This window comes from Furipterus horrens, unplaced genomic scaffold (genome assembly GCF_987537825.1).
Source record: "Furipterus horrens unplaced genomic scaffold, mFurHor1.1.pri manual_scaffold_1, whole genome shotgun sequence".
Taxonomy (NCBI): domain Eukaryota; kingdom Metazoa; phylum Chordata; class Mammalia; order Chiroptera; family Furipteridae; genus Furipterus; species Furipterus horrens.
This window is the reverse complement of record NW_028327171.1, coordinates 208,362,175-208,378,803: the sequence shown is the minus strand read 5'-3', so window position 1 is coordinate 208,378,803 and position 16,629 is coordinate 208,362,175.

The following is a 16,629-nucleotide window of genomic DNA, read 5'->3' as shown; positions in this document are numbered from 1 at the left end:
AACGGGACACAGACGCACAATTAAGAGAGAAAAGACCACACAAAGACACAGGGAGAAGAAGAACAGAGAAAAAGCTCAGGAGAACCAACCCTGCCGACTCCTTGATCCCAGACTTCTAGCCTCGAGGACTGTGAAAAAACCGTTTCCTGCTGCTTAAGCTTCTCAGTCAGCGGTGCTTTGTAAGGCGCCCCGGGGCAAACAAACATCTCTCTCTGAGCTGCTGTGTGCGGGATGACCTCACGGAGGACACAGGTACAGAACTCGGCCTGAAGGATGGGTGAGATCTGTGGATGGGGTCAGGCATTCCGGGCAAAGGGCAGGAGATAGTCATTGAACCAGATGGAACTGCTGATATCTGACCTTTGATGGCCTGTAAGGATGGCAATTTCATATCGTTCAACCCCATATGAACAAAGGGTCTGGGGTAAGAATATGGCTGCCTGTCACCCTGGTGGGTGGTAACATAGATTGCAGGAGAGCCTTGTGGGCACCCACAGCGCTCAGTGACTGGCAGCAAGTTTCCTCTCACACCCTCAGTTTCCTCTTCTGTAAAATGGGGATTGTACCTGCCTCACAGGATTGCTGGGAGCTTTAAGATAGATGATGCCTGTAAGCGCTTAGCACAGGGCCTGCGGCATAGTTAAGATCTCAGTAGTGTTAGGCTAGCTTTGCAGGTAACAGGAGCTAAATTGAAGGAGCCTAAGCAGAAAAGGGGGGTTATTAAAGGACAGGGGTGTGAGGAGTGCACTTACTTCACCCAGGGCTTTTCCCCTGGGCTGGTTTGGCCCTCCAAGGATATTTGGCAATGTCTGGGGACATTTTTGGTTATCACAACTAGGAAGATACCACTGGCTTCTGGTGGGTAAAAGCCAGAGATGCTGCTCAACCTGCTGCCAAGCACAGGAGTCCCCGCAACCAAGAATTATCTGGCCCCAAATGTCAACAGTGCTGCAATTGGGATACCCCGGGCCAGGAGCTAAAGCCACCTGAACTCTCAAGGCCACACCTGTCCGTGTGTCCTGGTCATTAAGGTTTCTCTCATAGCAGCAAATGTACTCCTCTCTTCTTTGAGATGCCGAAGCTGGGTCTCTACAAAGCGCGTTTCTGCACTGCTGTTTGCGTGTCGAACTCTGTCAAAGGGAAGAGATGCTGGCAGAGGTCTGCAAGTCTGGGGCAGGGGGAAGGGACTTGCTCCTGCCAGTGGTTTGTTGTTCCTGGCTGTCACCTAACAACAGGTTTTTGCCCCAGCACCCAGCTGGTTCCAGTAGTGACTAATTCCAGTTCCTGGCTTTGTTCTGTCCCCATAACCTGCCTCATGATGCCCCTGCAGAAATACCAGCTCAGGCACTTAGCACATTATTCTTGGGGTCAGTCCATAAAGACTTCCTGTGAGTTTCGGAGGCACCAGCTCTGGGGGGGACAAGGCCCTTTCTTTAAAGGTCTGAGTCCCAGCTCTGTCCACCCCTCTTTCAAATGTCCAGGTTCTGGAAACTCAAAATTCTTCTCTTTGTTCCTCCAGCTCTAAAGATGCCAACTCCTTTCTAACATTACTCTGTCTAACATTATAGCATTCCTTTTTGCTTTCCAGTACCTTTCAGCCAATTCCTATTATTAAATCTTCTGTTTAATATCAACAATATTCACAGGCTTCTTGGCAACTGAGCAGGCAGGTGCTCACGGGTACAATAGTGTCTGGCTAAGAACACAAACTCTGGAGTCCGAACGGCCTGAGAGCAGTGAGTGTCGCTGTACGGCTCCTGTACGACATTGGGCACGTTCTTCCCACTTCGTCTATAAAATGGGGCTGATAATGATGGTAGGCATCCAATTCTCGTACTGTTAAGGGATGAATGAGATAATGACAGTCACTGTCCAATATTCTTGTGTGAAGAATGCATGAGATAAACCAAGTAGCTCAGTGAACGCCCGTTTCTTAGGAAACTTTCAATAGGAGTTGGACTAGCTTAGCTCTTATTATTTTCTGTCAGTAAGCTACGGGGATTAGTCTCAGAATTTTGTAAAGCCTAAAGGCAAAACCATTCCCATTAGATAAAGAAAGTAAAAGAATGTTGAAGGCATACAGATTCTGTAATTTGAGAGTGCATTCCATTTGTTAATATTTTTCTCTTGTAGCTGAAAAATCTTTCTCCAACTAATTGTCCCGGCCCTCCATGACCAAGCGGGTCCAGGCTTGACATGTACTAAGACAGCATGTTCCCCGCTTGGCACCATGCGTTCCTCTTAGGTTGTTCATAGAGAGGTCAGTGCTTCTTTGAGTCCATGTGGCCATTAGCCCATGGACCAGGGAGAATCCTTCCATGAATCAACTTTGAACACGCTGCCTTAATAGCTACCCCAGCACTGCCTGAGATTTGCACTCTTATGCTAAAACAACCCCCAATCAGACAGTGGTTTAAAAAATTATTTAAAGAAGAAAGCGTGTGTTTTAAGCTACGGCAAATGTTTTGTATTAACTGGTGAATCTAAAGAAAGATCTGTTGAAAGAAAAGTCTCCGCGTACTTAGGAAACAAGCAGTGGGTAAATAGGTAGTGCTGTATTCATGCATAGAATAATGCACAGCACTAAATATGAATAAATGAGGTTCACTTTGAATAGGGATGACTCTCTGAAACATGTTGAATGGAAAAAGGAAGTGCAGAAGCATTCTGTTCTTAGAAAAGAGTATGATACAACTTTCTGAAGTTCATAAGCAAGTAAAGCTAAATAAGAGAATGTTTAAGGAAGTGTTCATATGCAATACATCAATAAAGAAAGTAAAAAAGGATAACTTGCTCTAATGTAAGAAATCTTTTCTTGAAAAAAAAAAGATGGTGTGCTGTATTCATGATGGAATATAATTCAGCAGGAGAAAAGAACAAGTTACTGATCGATGCAATGATGTGGGTGAATCTCACAGACGTCATTCTGAGAAAGAAGTGAGATGCAAAGGGCATGCACTGGATCATCCCATTTGTATGAAGTTTAAGAACAGCCAAAACCACTCCACAGGGACAGAGATCAATGCAGTGGTTACCTCATTGGGAAGGGTTGGAGTGTGGAGCAGTGGTATGAGGTATTAATTGAAAAATTCACGAGGAAATAGGCTGAGGGAACCTCTGAAATGATTTTATTTCTTGATCTGGGTGATGGTTACATGGATATTTATATATGTAAAATGTCATTAAAATGAACACTTACAATGTGTGCATTTTACTATAGGTAAGTTATATTTTTATAATAGTTCAAATGATTATAATAGTAGACAGTGTATATATTTAAATGCCTTTTTTAGTAACATAAAAAATAGGCAACCTCACATGGTCACCAGAGTTTTATTTTGATGTTATATTGGCCTGTGAATTCACAAATAGAACCTCTATTCCAAGCTGGTGAATTTTTATAACACTCAATCCATCCTCCCTTATTCATGACTAACCTCGGTCAGACATAAATATCAGGAGACCAGAAACCACGTCCCCGTGGCTCTCAAAGTATGCATCAGGGCACCCTATGCTGTGGGATATTTTAAATTTTTGAGAGGAACACAGCAACACCTTATCAGATGCCACACGAACTTCTAGCTGGATGTATTTTAGTTTCGGATTTATAGCATTCTGCATTTCTTTTCATAATGTCATGTTTTTGCCAAGATGAGTTTAGAGGTCACTGTCATAAAAGGCAAGTAAGTCTGAAAAGCAACATGGGACGGAAATGAGAGTGGCAGCGTCCGATCTGGCTCCAAGGACGGAGAATCTGTGGGGTGCCCTACAGCCACGGGCGTCCCATTACCAAGTAACTATGGTCATTTAGAAGGACAATGAAAATACTATTTTTCTTTTAATCTGTGACCAGCTCAAATGACTAGTAAATTGTTAATCCATAAATATTTATTAAGCTGTTTTAACCTAATGATTAAAATAAGAAAGCTGTTAGTGATTGCTTTTAGCTGAAAGGTGCCATGAAAACTGCTGAGTCACTAAAGGTACCATGGCCAAGAAAATTTGAGAATTTCTGCCATAACTCCTTATCACACACATAAACATAATTCATACACACACACACACACACACACACACACACACACATACACACACATTACCTGGCACAGTGTCTGATGTTTAATACCTTCTCAACAAATGCACTGAAGAATGAACGAATATGTGAATGAATGAATGACAGGGAATGCCTCTCTGGCTCACTTTCTCATGCTTCAAAGTGTGAAGCCCACTTAATTAACTTAGTTCTGGCCTTTCATTGGACAAGCTGGGGACAAAGAATGTAACCCAGGTGAGATGCTGGTGGCACCCCTAGGCAGGTGTATAGGAAGGTTTTATAAAACAAGTAAACATTACAGAGACTAATGGTGTCAGGCTGAGTGAGAGGCTGGCATCTCTGAAAGTGTTTCTGGACCAGGAGCTGTCCTGAGTGGGAGGACACTGGAAAGCCTGAGAACAGAAGGACCGTGGCCGCTGAGAGGGTGGAGGGAGAGACTGAACAAAGGTGAAGGGGGATGCGAGATAAAACCAGAACAAGGTGCTGGCAGTCGGAGCATCACAGTGAGACATGGCAGGGTCAGGAGGTCAAGTCACGGAATCTGACATAACTTAGAATTTGCTGAAGAAAAAGAGCAGGTAAGATATTTAAAGAGGGGGCAATGCGGTCAGAGTGTCAGGAAAGAAATGTAATTTTAGTGCTAGTGCAAGCAATGAGGCCATGAGGGTGTCAAAGGCCACCTGGTGGACAGGTGGCTTGCAGAGTCCCAGACAGGCTGTAGGCAGGGTTTAAAAGGTATTCGGGAGAGAGAGGGCATGTGCAAAATAGAACCCAGTGTAGATTCATCTGTGTGAAAAATCTGCTCTGTTAGAACGGTAAAGGAAAATGATTTATGTTTTCTCTTTAGGCTGAAAAATTCTGCACTGAGCAAACTCCTGAGAATGTGGCCAGAGAAGTTGGTCTAGGTAAGCTTCACCTTTAGGCTCTCTGTGGAGGTGAGTAGGATGTGGTTCAGATATCAACATCCACTCACGCGCTGCGTATGTCCTCTGACCAGTGGCCCCAATGGCTCACCAGATTGGCAGAGGGCTCTGCCTACAGGGCTCATCCCAAGTTTGGTCTCGTTCTGTCTTTAAGCAGGCTCATTCATTTTGTATGACAGCTCCAATTTTAATGTGGATCCTATTTCAGTGTTACCCCTACATCACCATACCATTTAAAATAAAGTATTCGCATCTGCTTGAACTTGGAACACTTTATAACTTCATGGCAGAACTTTCGTCGGCAGCCGTCCGTCTCGAGAGACGATGGTGTAGCTTCTTAAGTGTCTATCTGCACCGCCGAGAATGGCTGTGCAGTCCGACTCGGGAGTGACACGGTATCTGTCTCCTCCCGTGTTGAATCGACATCTTGCGATGACGCTGGAGTGTCCTCTCCAGTGGAGCTGAAGCTACAGAGCCTGGGCAGGGTGATATGGAGGGTCTGCTGTTGCCCATGCAGCAGACCCCCCCTCTCTTCGCAGCTGAAGGGTCCAAGGGAAAGACGGAGTCGATACAGCTTGGCTTCAGGTGCGCCGCAGGAGTTGCCGGTGTTGACTTCAACGTCAAACCGCCTTAGGGACTCCGGCTCCGGATTTTCTGTCAGGGTTTACTCCCTTAGCCTTTCCCCTGAAGAGGTATGCCGCAAGGCAGCGGAGGTTTTTTGGAGTCAGAGTTTCCCTTCTCTGATGTACCCTGACTGGAAGATCGAACCAGCGACACTTAGCTTGCAGGCCGACGCTCAATCCACTGAGCTAAACCAGCCATGGCAGAACTTTATTCTTGGTTGAACTATTATTCTCTTGGAGTATGCAATGTATTTATTCGGAGGTACCGGCTATCTTTTTACTAATTCTCTGAGGTTGTGTTTGTTGTAGTCCTTTTGATGCTCTTCATGAAGCAGCGATATCTGGGTAGTTAGTACCATCTACAAAGGCCTGAAGGCAGGTGAGTTTTATGGACATCCACTCAAGTGGGAAACCTGGGATCGAATCCTGCGTCTACCACATGTTTGCTGTGACTCCTCCACTGCCACAGGTGACCTTTCTGAACATCTGCTTCCCCATCTATCAAATGACAAGAGGGTGTATGTCCCTGTGGGCAGAGCCTGAGCTTCAGGCTTTCATGAGCCTGGGTTTAATTCCGGGCCCACCTTTACTAGCATTCTAAACCCAAAGAAGTTACCCTAGTCCTCATTTTACTGTATATAAAATACAAATTATGATACCTTCCTCACTTTGTTATTGAGAGAAATAAAGGCCATTATAAGCAGAGTTGCCAAATATCATATTTGAACCTCACTATCTGGTAGCTGAGTCTTCCCCTGGAGGTGAAGGTGGTGGGGAAATTTTTTAATTTGGGCATTTATATAGTTATATGTACTGTAATGATAAGTGTTATTGTTATTTTGTCATGTCATGATTTTGGTGCAATTATTCCTGTTGACTCTCTAGGCTATGCCTTCCTGTGTTAATTTGCAAATTCGATGTTAAGTGTGGGATGTGATTCCCATAAATTCTGGTGTGCAAAGCAGAGAAGCTCTGTGCCGTGAATCACAGTGAGGAACTTTGAGCAGGCAGGTAGCCATTATGAAATAATACTGTTGAACACTTTTATTTTATGAACCTGCAGTACCAGTCAATCTTGGGTCTTCTTTCCTCTTTCTCATTTATTTAGCACTTTCAATTTCCTGAGTCTTTGTTCTTAAACTTCATTTCCTATTATAAAAATAACACATAGCTATTTATTTTTAACTAAGAAACTACAAATGATTAAAAAAACCACCGGTAGTACCATACTCAGAAATAACCACCAGTAATATTTTGGTGTATACATTCCAGTGCAGGCGTATGTGTATGGGGGGGGGGGTGTATGTGTAAATAGATAAACGTAACTGTAAATATAATTCTAATGTAAATGCAGTTTTATAATTTATTTTTAGACGACATTTCTTTTATCATAGTAAAATATACATAACATAAAATCTAACATTTTAAAGTGTACGGTTCAGTGGCAAGCAGCACATTCACAAAGTTGTGCAACCATTACCATCATCTAGTTCCAGAACGTTTTAAAAACCCCAAATGGAAACCACGTACTCATGAAGCATCACTCCCTAGTCCTCACTCCTAGTCCGTGGCAACCACTCATCGGTTCTCTGTCTCTGTAGATTACGTATTCTAGATGCTTCGTGTAAATAGAATGATAAACATGTAATTTTGTGCCTGACATCTTCTACTTAGCACAATGTTTTCAAGGTTCATCTGTGTCATAGCACGTACGGACACTTCTTTTTTATGACGGAATAATATTCCCCTGTGTGTCTACCACATATAGACCTACCAATTAGTTATTGCGTTTCCAATAACTAATTCTCACAGCAATCCCAAAGGATGACTAATGTTATTTCCATTTTACAGATGGGAAAACTGAGTAGAGGCTGTTAGGCAAGTACACATGGTATTAATACTAAAGCCAGGGTCAGAACCCAGGTCTGCCTGTTTCCAGAGCCTGAGCACTTCCCATTTAAGTTTCATATAAACAACTATTTCCTTAGGCTGAAGTCCTGTAAGTGGGGTTTAAAAATCACGGGACATGCAAAATTTAAAATTATTGATTGCAGAACTCTTTGAAAGCAAGACACTTTGGATAACTTCATCAAGCTTAAATCAAGAATTTTGAAGATTTAATTTCATCCCAAAGTGCCTTTCAAAAATCAATACTACAGAATAAGAAAAAAATAAAATAAAATAAACAGGACAAAAGAATAACTAAAAAAGAAAAAAATCAATGCTACAATTTTGGGGCCTGAAGGCCATATTCCAATTGCAGAAAAATGAGTTTCTTGTTTATGCTGATCATAAATTGACAAGGCACAAATATGAAATTAAGGAGTCAGAACTTCTAGAAGGCATAGTTAGAATTTACAATGTCATACTTTAAATCTTTTGCTTTTGAGTTGATTGTGATCAGTCTTTTGGTGGGTAATTCAAATCTGGAGGCTGTCAACATGAGAAAAAAGGGGCTCCCTCCAAACCCTCTTTAGGAGGAGAGCTGGTATTTGGAACATGATGTTCAAATCCCTTGAGAAAACGTCATTTCTTTTTTTTTTTTTTTTTTTTTTTTTTTTTGATTTAATGTGTTTTATTGATTAAAATATTACATTTGTGCCAATTTCCCTTCCCTCTGCTCCCCTCCACCCGGTGGCCCCCCTCCCTCCAGTTGTCCCCCCCTTTTAGATTATGTCCATTAGTTGTGCATACAGTTCCTCCCAATCTCTCTCCGTCTATTCCATTCCCTCCTACCATGATCCCCAATTTCTATATCATCTCCCTCCCTCTCCCCACTCCCCCTCCCTGTTGACCTCCCCCCACTATGCTTCCCTTACCCACAGTTCCTTTTCTACTCTCATTGCCTGTTTCGTTTGCCTTTGTTTCATCTCCCTAGCTTCTGTTTTTTAAACCAGTCCCTTTAACATCTCATATAACAGTGGTTTGGATCTAATGAACTCTTTCAGTTTTATTTTGTCCTGGAAACACTTTCTCTGTCCTTCTATTCTGAATGACAATTTCGCTGGATAGAGTATTCGTGGTTGTAGGTTTTGGATTTTCATTACTTTGAATATTTCTTGCCAGTCCCTTCTTGCCTGTAGTGTTTCCCTTGAGAAGTCAGCTGATAGTCTAATTGGGACCCCTTTGTACATAATTCTTTTCTTCTCTCTTGCTGCTTTTAAGATTCTCTCTTTATCCTTAATTTTTGACATTTTGATTATAATGTGTCTTGGAGTGGTTCTCCCTGGGTCCAGTCTCTTGGGAACTCTCCTTGCTTCCTGGACCTGCATGTCTATTCCCTTCCCCAAGTCTGGGAAGTTCTCCTTTATTATATTTTCACTCAATTTTTCAAGTTCTAGTTCATCTTCCTCATTCTCTGGCAAACCAATGATTCTTATGTTGGGCCTTTTATAGCTGTCCCAGAGGTTTCTGATCCTCTCATTGTTGCTTGCCATTTCCTCTCTCTGCATTGGTTGACTGCTTGTTCCTTCTCCATATTCCAGTTTGTTGAAATGAACTCTGGATTCCTCACCATCTGTCTCGTATGCTGTTTTGTTCCTTTCGTTATGAAAGTTTTTCGCTTCTTTCATATCTTTTTCCTGCTCTTTTGTGAATTCTGTAAGCCACCTGATAACAATGGCCCAGAACTGAGCCTCTGACAGGTTTCTTATCTGTTCATCTGTTAGGTTCTCTATCTGCTGTCTGTTGAGTTGTGCCACCGGGATCTCTATATTTGTCTGCCACATTTTGACAGATGCGTTTTGTTTTCCTGGGCTGGCTGTCGGGGGCAGTGCCTGTGTACGCGTCACAAATCAGCGACCGGCCGGCGCCTGCTTGTCCGCGACCTATTTCGCAGCCCTGTGGTGCTTTCTGTGGGGGCGGGGGTCCAAGATGGATTCACACAGTTATTCAGCTAGGAGACCGGGATCCGTCCTCCCGCCCCCCTGGGCCTCACTGTTCAAGGCGATGCTGCGGCTGCTCCCCAGCGCCGGAGTCGGGCACGCCAGGGGCTTGATTGGAGTCGCGCACGCCAGGGGCTTGATTGCCTCCGAGATTTTTCGCCGCCCCGCCCGCCGCTCCGCAAACAGCTTTGCCTTCTTTAACTCTTACCTGCCCAAATGGCACCGCTGGTTTATAACTTCATATGTTGGGCTTCCGTGTAGTTTTATTTTCTGGAATTTCTAGTTATCCTTTGTTTTGAAGTAGTTGTATTCCTCTATAGTTGTAGAGGAAGACCTAGCGTGTCCGTCTAAGCCTCCATCTTGGCCGGAAGTCTCGAGAAAACGCCATTTCTTGATAAGTGAAAATGTGTTTTCTGCAGGGACTCTGCTGCTCTGTGTAAAACTAGTTGATAATTGCTCTAATTTCTGCACTAAATACCAGATTGAAAATAATTTTTTATGCTATGAGTAATTCTGGTTTAATGGCTATAACAGAACCAGCCCTGAGTCAGAAAAAAAAAAAAAAAAAATCTTTGTGGTTTGTTGGGGGGGTTTAAATACTTTTACTTACTTGGTAAGAAAAAAATGCAATGCAGATTGTTGTCATTAAATGTTCCGTAATGTAAAAAAAAGAAAAATTATTTGACAAATTGTTTCCATCTTGTATTTTGTTAGAATGATCTGACTCCCTTTTTCAATGTCAAATACAATGCTTGGACTTTTAGAAAGGGTGAATTTCATTACTTGCATTGGTTTCAAAAAGTAGGCATAATATTAAAATGTATTTATGCAACAAATATTTACTGAGCAACTACTCTGTTAAATCATTAGAGACATATTAATGAACAAATGAAATAACCCTCTACCCTCATGAAGGTAGACCAGGTAGCAGAATAATTAGAGGATACAAACCAGACAAACAAAATGTTATGTTTCTAATGGTGATACACGAAGGAAAAGCAAAGTGGGGGAGGGTCGCTTTGGAGCAAAGACCCGAAGTGACAGAACAAGCTATATAGTTATCTAGGAGGGATAATGATTACAGCAGGGGGATCGGCAGGAGTAAAGAACATGGGGAAGGATTTCAGTTGGAGGATTTAGGGGAACAGCACAAAGGCCAGTAGGACCAGAGCCGGGTGAGTTGGGGGAAAGGAGGCTGGCAATGAGGGTACAGAGGTTTGGAGCCGTGGAGACCTTTACAAGGACTTTGGCTCTTCCTCGGAGTGGGAAGTTAATTCTGGTTGCTGGGTAGGAAAAGGTCCACAGGGAGGCAATAGCAGGAACAGGAAGAACTTCTAGAAGCCCAGTGCAGTAATCTAGGCTGTGATGTTGGTGGCTTGGGTCCAGGGGGGAAAAAATTGTTAAATTCTGGATTTATTGTGAAGGTAGAGCCAATAGGAATTACTCACGGATCAGATGGGGGGAATGAAAGAGAAGATCTCACAGATGATTTTGAGGTTTTTAGCCTAAAGTAATGAAGTTGCTGTTTATTGAAAGGGGAACATTTTAAGAAAAACAGGTTCTTTTAGTTGTTTTTGTTATCGTTTTTTGTCACGGGCTGATGCCTGCAGTTTGGATTGAGTCATGTTAATTTCAAGAAAGCAACCAATGTGCGGTCAGAAATGCCCAGCAGTTCAGGGGCAGGTGCATGTGCAAACATGAGCAGGAAATAGCTATTTGGGAATCATTCGTATTTGATGACATTTAAAGGCAAGATCTGAGGTAGGTACAGATGGAGAAGAGAAAAAGACTAAGAACTGCACCCTAAGGTGCACCCAAAGGTTCACAGGAAAAGGAAATGGACAGAAATATGCAAATGAGGCTGACAACAATAGAACCAAAAGAGAAGAGTGTCCCAAGTCCAGAGTAGAAAGCATATTCAGAGGAAGAGAGTGACTGTCACGTGATGCCATAGGTCAAGTATTATCTTAATCCACTCAGGCTGCTATAACAAAGTACCACAGACCGACTGACTTAAATAAGATATTTCTCACAGTGCCGGAGGCTGGAAAGTCCAAGATCAAGATGCCAGCAGACTCATTTCCTGTTGAGAACCCATGTCCTGACTGTAGATGGCCACCTTCTAACTTGTCCTCCCAGGTCAGAGAGAGAGGGCTCTGATATCTCTTCCTCTTCTTGTACAGATGCTAATTCCATCATGAGGGCCCCTCCTTCATGACCTCATCTAAACCTAACTACCTCCCAAAGGTCCATTTCCTAATACCATCACATTGAGGGTTAGGACTTCAATGCACGAATTTTGCAGGGATGCACACATTTCATCCATAGTGACAAGCACTGAGCATTGGATTTAGCAACATGGAAGTCAGTGTTGACTTTGAAAGGGATAGTTGTAGTGGTGTGGTAGAACATAGTCACTTAGGGAGCATGGGGGATGGCAGAGCTACGGTCGAGAGATAACAGGTTGGGCTTTGCACAAAGCTACTCCACTTAGGGGCAAGTGGAGTCAAATCTCTTTAGCTGGAGCTTCACTGGTTAAGCTCTCCTCCCAGTCTGAATGGGTTGTGTCAGCCTGAAAGAAAGCATAATGTTTTTGTAATGTGTCTGCCTGGAGTATGCAGAATTTTAAAATAGTCCCCAACATTCTGGCCTTTGATATACGCACACCTCTCCTAGTTATTCAATCAAACACTAATCTAAGTACTCAGTGTGAGGGTACTGTTATGGAACTTGCAGATGTGATTAAGGTTTCACATCAGTTGACCTTTTGGGAGGTTTTTTGGCTTAATCATGAGCTCTTGAAAATGAGTTTTTGCTCATTAGTCAGAAAAAAAGTCAGGGAGACATATTCCAACTGACCTGTGGAAAGCAAACCTCTAGGTTGTGAATTGATTATGGGGGCCACAGGAAGGAAGCTGTGGGTGCCTGTAGGAGCTGGGAGAGTGCCCCCCCCCCCCCGAAAATAGCTAGAAGAAAATAGGGACTTCAGCCCTGTGATGACAAGGCACTGAATTCTGCAAACAATCAGTGAGCTTCAAAGAGGACCTTAAGCCCAGATGAGACCATAATCCCTTAAATTAAATTAAAATGCCTTAATTTTATCCCAGTAAAGAGGGAACAGAGAAATGGTGACAGATGAAGGAGGTGGTGAAAATGGTGCTGGTTTTGTTTTCAGCTGGGAAATATTACAGTATTGCATACTGATAGGTATGATGCAGTAACACAGGAAGTGAAAGGGAGGATGGGACCCAGGGAAAAGCGAGAGAAGTGGACATGTCTTTCATGGGAACAAAGTCATTCTGCTGTAGTAGTGGAGGGAAGGCAAAGTGTCCTCTATGTGCACAGACAGAGGCCAGCTGGTGTCTGATTGCTTCCACCTTTCAGTGAAATAAAAATCCAAGACATTAGTGAAAAGTGGAAGGCGTGGAAGCATAATAATTACTGAGAAGTGTGGATAAGCAAGCAGACCAGGGAAGTATGTGGGTTTTCTTGGGTCACATGAAGTTAGTGGTTAGGATTCAAATAAAGCCATCCACACAAACATGTGTCTTTCTCTAGCCATGTCCAGCTCCATGGTCCAGGCTTTCAAAATTCAAAAAGTTGTGTTTAACCAAATTTGGAGTTTTCAGACAAGGAATATGGTGCCTTTTGGGTGGAACCAGGATTCTGAGAGGGCAAGACATGAGGGAATATTCAGGTAAAGACATGGGAAATTTTGCTAATGACTAATGTTGAGTTCCAGAGGGTCCCATGGAAAGGTTCTGCTTTGGGAGCAAGAGTGGGCGGGGAGGCCATCTTAGGCAATGTACAGCCATGCGTGCGGGCGAGAGTCTGGAAGATGAGGGAGGGCCTGGGGAGGTCCTAGCTTCCTAATGGTGGTCAATATGGAGACTTGTCCCGGAGGCCTCCTGGCAGATGATGGTAAGGGGCTATGAAGACTGGGAGGGAGGTAGGGTCATTATGTTACAGGCAGCTCTTTTCTTCATGCTTCCACCTCTTGTATGTTTTTATGTCTACTCATAGTAGTAGGAGGGGGAGAGTGCCATATGTGAATGTGCTTTCAGAAGGATGGAGTACGCTATGAAGGAGAAACATTTGATTACAAGTTCACCTGACAAAAAGTGATCTATGAGAAAAAAAAATTTCCTGCTCTAGTTTGATTTCACAATAGCACCTCAGGCATCCACCCAGGACTCTGCAGTGGCTGTCAGGCCTCCAACAACTCCCGCTGCAGGCTGGAGCCTGACCCAAGGAGAAATTGGAGCACCTTCTTTCAAAACCCATGTCTGTGTCTGGCCAACACCAAGAACGTCCAAGAACAGACGGAGCTTCTGTCTTATGACCAGGGGTTGAACTTAAACTTTGTAGGTTTCGTGCTTTGGGGCTTGTTTTCAATATGCTCATAAAATAGCAGCTTTATTATAAACACAGAGTCCCCATCAAAGTGTGTGTCATAGGAGAAAAAATGTAGTTCTTCATGACTTATGGGAATGTTTGGATTGAAAATAAAAACCTGCATGGCAGGACCAACCTTTCAAAGTGTCACAGCAAGTACGTGTTGGCAGTCAAAGTCAAATCAGAGGGGAAGGGGGTTGCCAGAGGACTTCGAGCTATTATATGATGTCCAGATCACAACAGCCAAGTAGAGAAAAGGCTGGAGACAATACTGACATTGTAGAGCCAGTGGGGAAAGAGTCAAAAGGGTATCTTACTGCTGCCTAATGTTCAAAAAGAGGTCTTACCCAACAGCGTGTGTTAACTTGTTGCCCTACTAGCAGGATGGGCATTCTGGGGACTTTTAGTTGGCCTTGCTCACCATGTCATGGGTATAATACACCACCTTGTAAGTCTGGTCTTCGGCTATGGTGGTGTATCCCATACAAAGAATAGTTCTGGGAAACATCTGGTCCCCTGGGATCTGACAACATTTTTCATAAGTGGCGCACTGAACTCTCCTCTTGAGAATACCGGTAGGGTCCTTGGCCATCAGAAATGGATTCAATTGTGCTGGTTACTAAAGGGCACAGGAAGAAGGCTCTGGAGGACACCCAGTATCAGCTCTTCTCCATTTGTTTTGAAAGTGTTTCATCTCTCTCTCCAGCCCTCAACACACAGCAATCATTAGCAATAACTCTTTCTCCTGTGAGCTCACAGTGGTGCTCAGAGTTGGCAGACCAATATTGCTATTAGCCAGAGAAAAATACACTCTGTAAACTCCCTTCTGACTCTGACATTCTAGGTTCAAAAGCAAGCCTCCTAGACTCTCCCACCATAATAGTGTCCTTAAATTAAGTACAGTTTGACTTTGATTGACCCATCCCACAGCTACCTGTCTGAATGGCAATGATCAGGAAAGCACTCTGTTCATCTGTTTACCTCCCTTGAATGAACATAATATACACACAACTGCCACATGCCTTGAACAGAGACAACATGCAATTACTTTATTCAAAAATATTTCAAGGACATAGCTTCAGGGTGACACGGAAAATCTGGCTTGTCCTTATCTACACTTTTATTGTTAGTCACCAATAACTCGACTTCAAAAATACCAGGCTTTCCGAGTTGTAGTCATTTCATCAACCCTTGATTCTTCTCAAGGGAATGATTGAGTTCCTTAGCATATGGCCTCTTACTGAGATTGTACAACCAAGTCTGTAAGGCAACAGAGTGGGCAGAAGAAAGCTCAGGAAGTGTGGCATTCTCCAGGGAAGTTGAAATCACCAGTACCTCAAACGACATCCACTTCTTAGCTTGCTTTGCAAGGGATTTACTCTCTTGGCCTCGGTGAACATGAAGATATTTGCATTTCTGATGAGTCTGGGGACAAAGAAGGTGGAGAGAGGAGAAAGATGAGTTGCCTGTGAATCAGGTTATAAAGGGTGCAGGAAGCCTTGTTCAGAACATCTGTGGGACCCAGTGAAAATCCTGGGCACCTGCTCAGAGGAAATCAGTGATGAAGGAAGACCAAGGCAAATTCCATCTACCTTTCTGTTTTCTTAAATCAATTCAGTTGCTTCCCTATTATCCAAAGAGAATAAAACTTTCAAGGATATCTAGGAAATATTTTGAAAATTTTTTGTTTTTTAGGTATGTTAAAATAATTAAATTTCTATGGTGAGCCACCAAATGGGATGGAGTTTCTCTTCACTTGTCTTACTGACTTTAGCCATGGGTGGTGTTTTGAGGGATCACAATGGATTTGTACATCTTGAAGGCCTTTGCATTTGTGAAGGAGGTTGTTGAGGCTTCCTCCTACCCCAGTTCCCTCCTATCCTCTGCTTGGGCTGCAGATCACAATCACCAAAGCCATCACAATTAGAGTTTCTTAGGATGGGAGCCTGGACTCTGTATTTTCAAAATTCCCCTAAGCAGTCAGATTTAGGAAGCACCGAAAATCCCCAAGAATGCCAGAAAGATGGGAGGGAAAGAGGCGAGGAGACCATGAGCCAAGGCCAAGTGGGAGAAAGGAACTGGCTATCCCTCTGTGTCCCTCTGCTAAAACCCTGGCAGCTCTCATTCCTTATTTCCTCTTGTCTCTGTACCAGCTCCTGGGAAGAGTGAAGGACAGCGAGGTGGAGAGGCTCTGGCTGCCCTGCACTAAGGATGTCTGCATTTTGGGGTAGGGCTCAGTGGAGTCAGACTGCTTGACTCTTTGTGACTGGCTTGAGTTATGTAAAGTCACTGAGCCTCAGTTTTCTTGTCAACTGCACTTGCTAAATGGCGGCCGTCGTCAGCTTAGGAGCCCAGGCCAGCCCAGAGTGGGCCAGGACTGACAGGCTCCCGACGAATTCTGGGATGGCAGCTCTGTCATCCCCAGGCCCCAGAGATGTGCCGGGGCAGCCTTGAGGTGGTTTTCAGTGCACGCTAGCCCCGATGGAGCTCTGAGCCAACCTGGGAGGCGGACCAAGTCTTCCCCAGCCTGTCTCCCACTTCTGTCCGCCCAGCCCTGCACACCCCAAACCCCCAAGTCCCATTCAGGCCCGTCTCCTCCCGAGTGAGCCATTGTATTTATCTCGCCGCCACCATCTTCTTGCAAATTCCATTTCCCTGAGGCTGGCTACCACTACTCATTGATCTGATTAAAGGAATTATCACTAATGTATGATTAACTGATACATTTGAGACTTTTCTGGGAGTGTTTG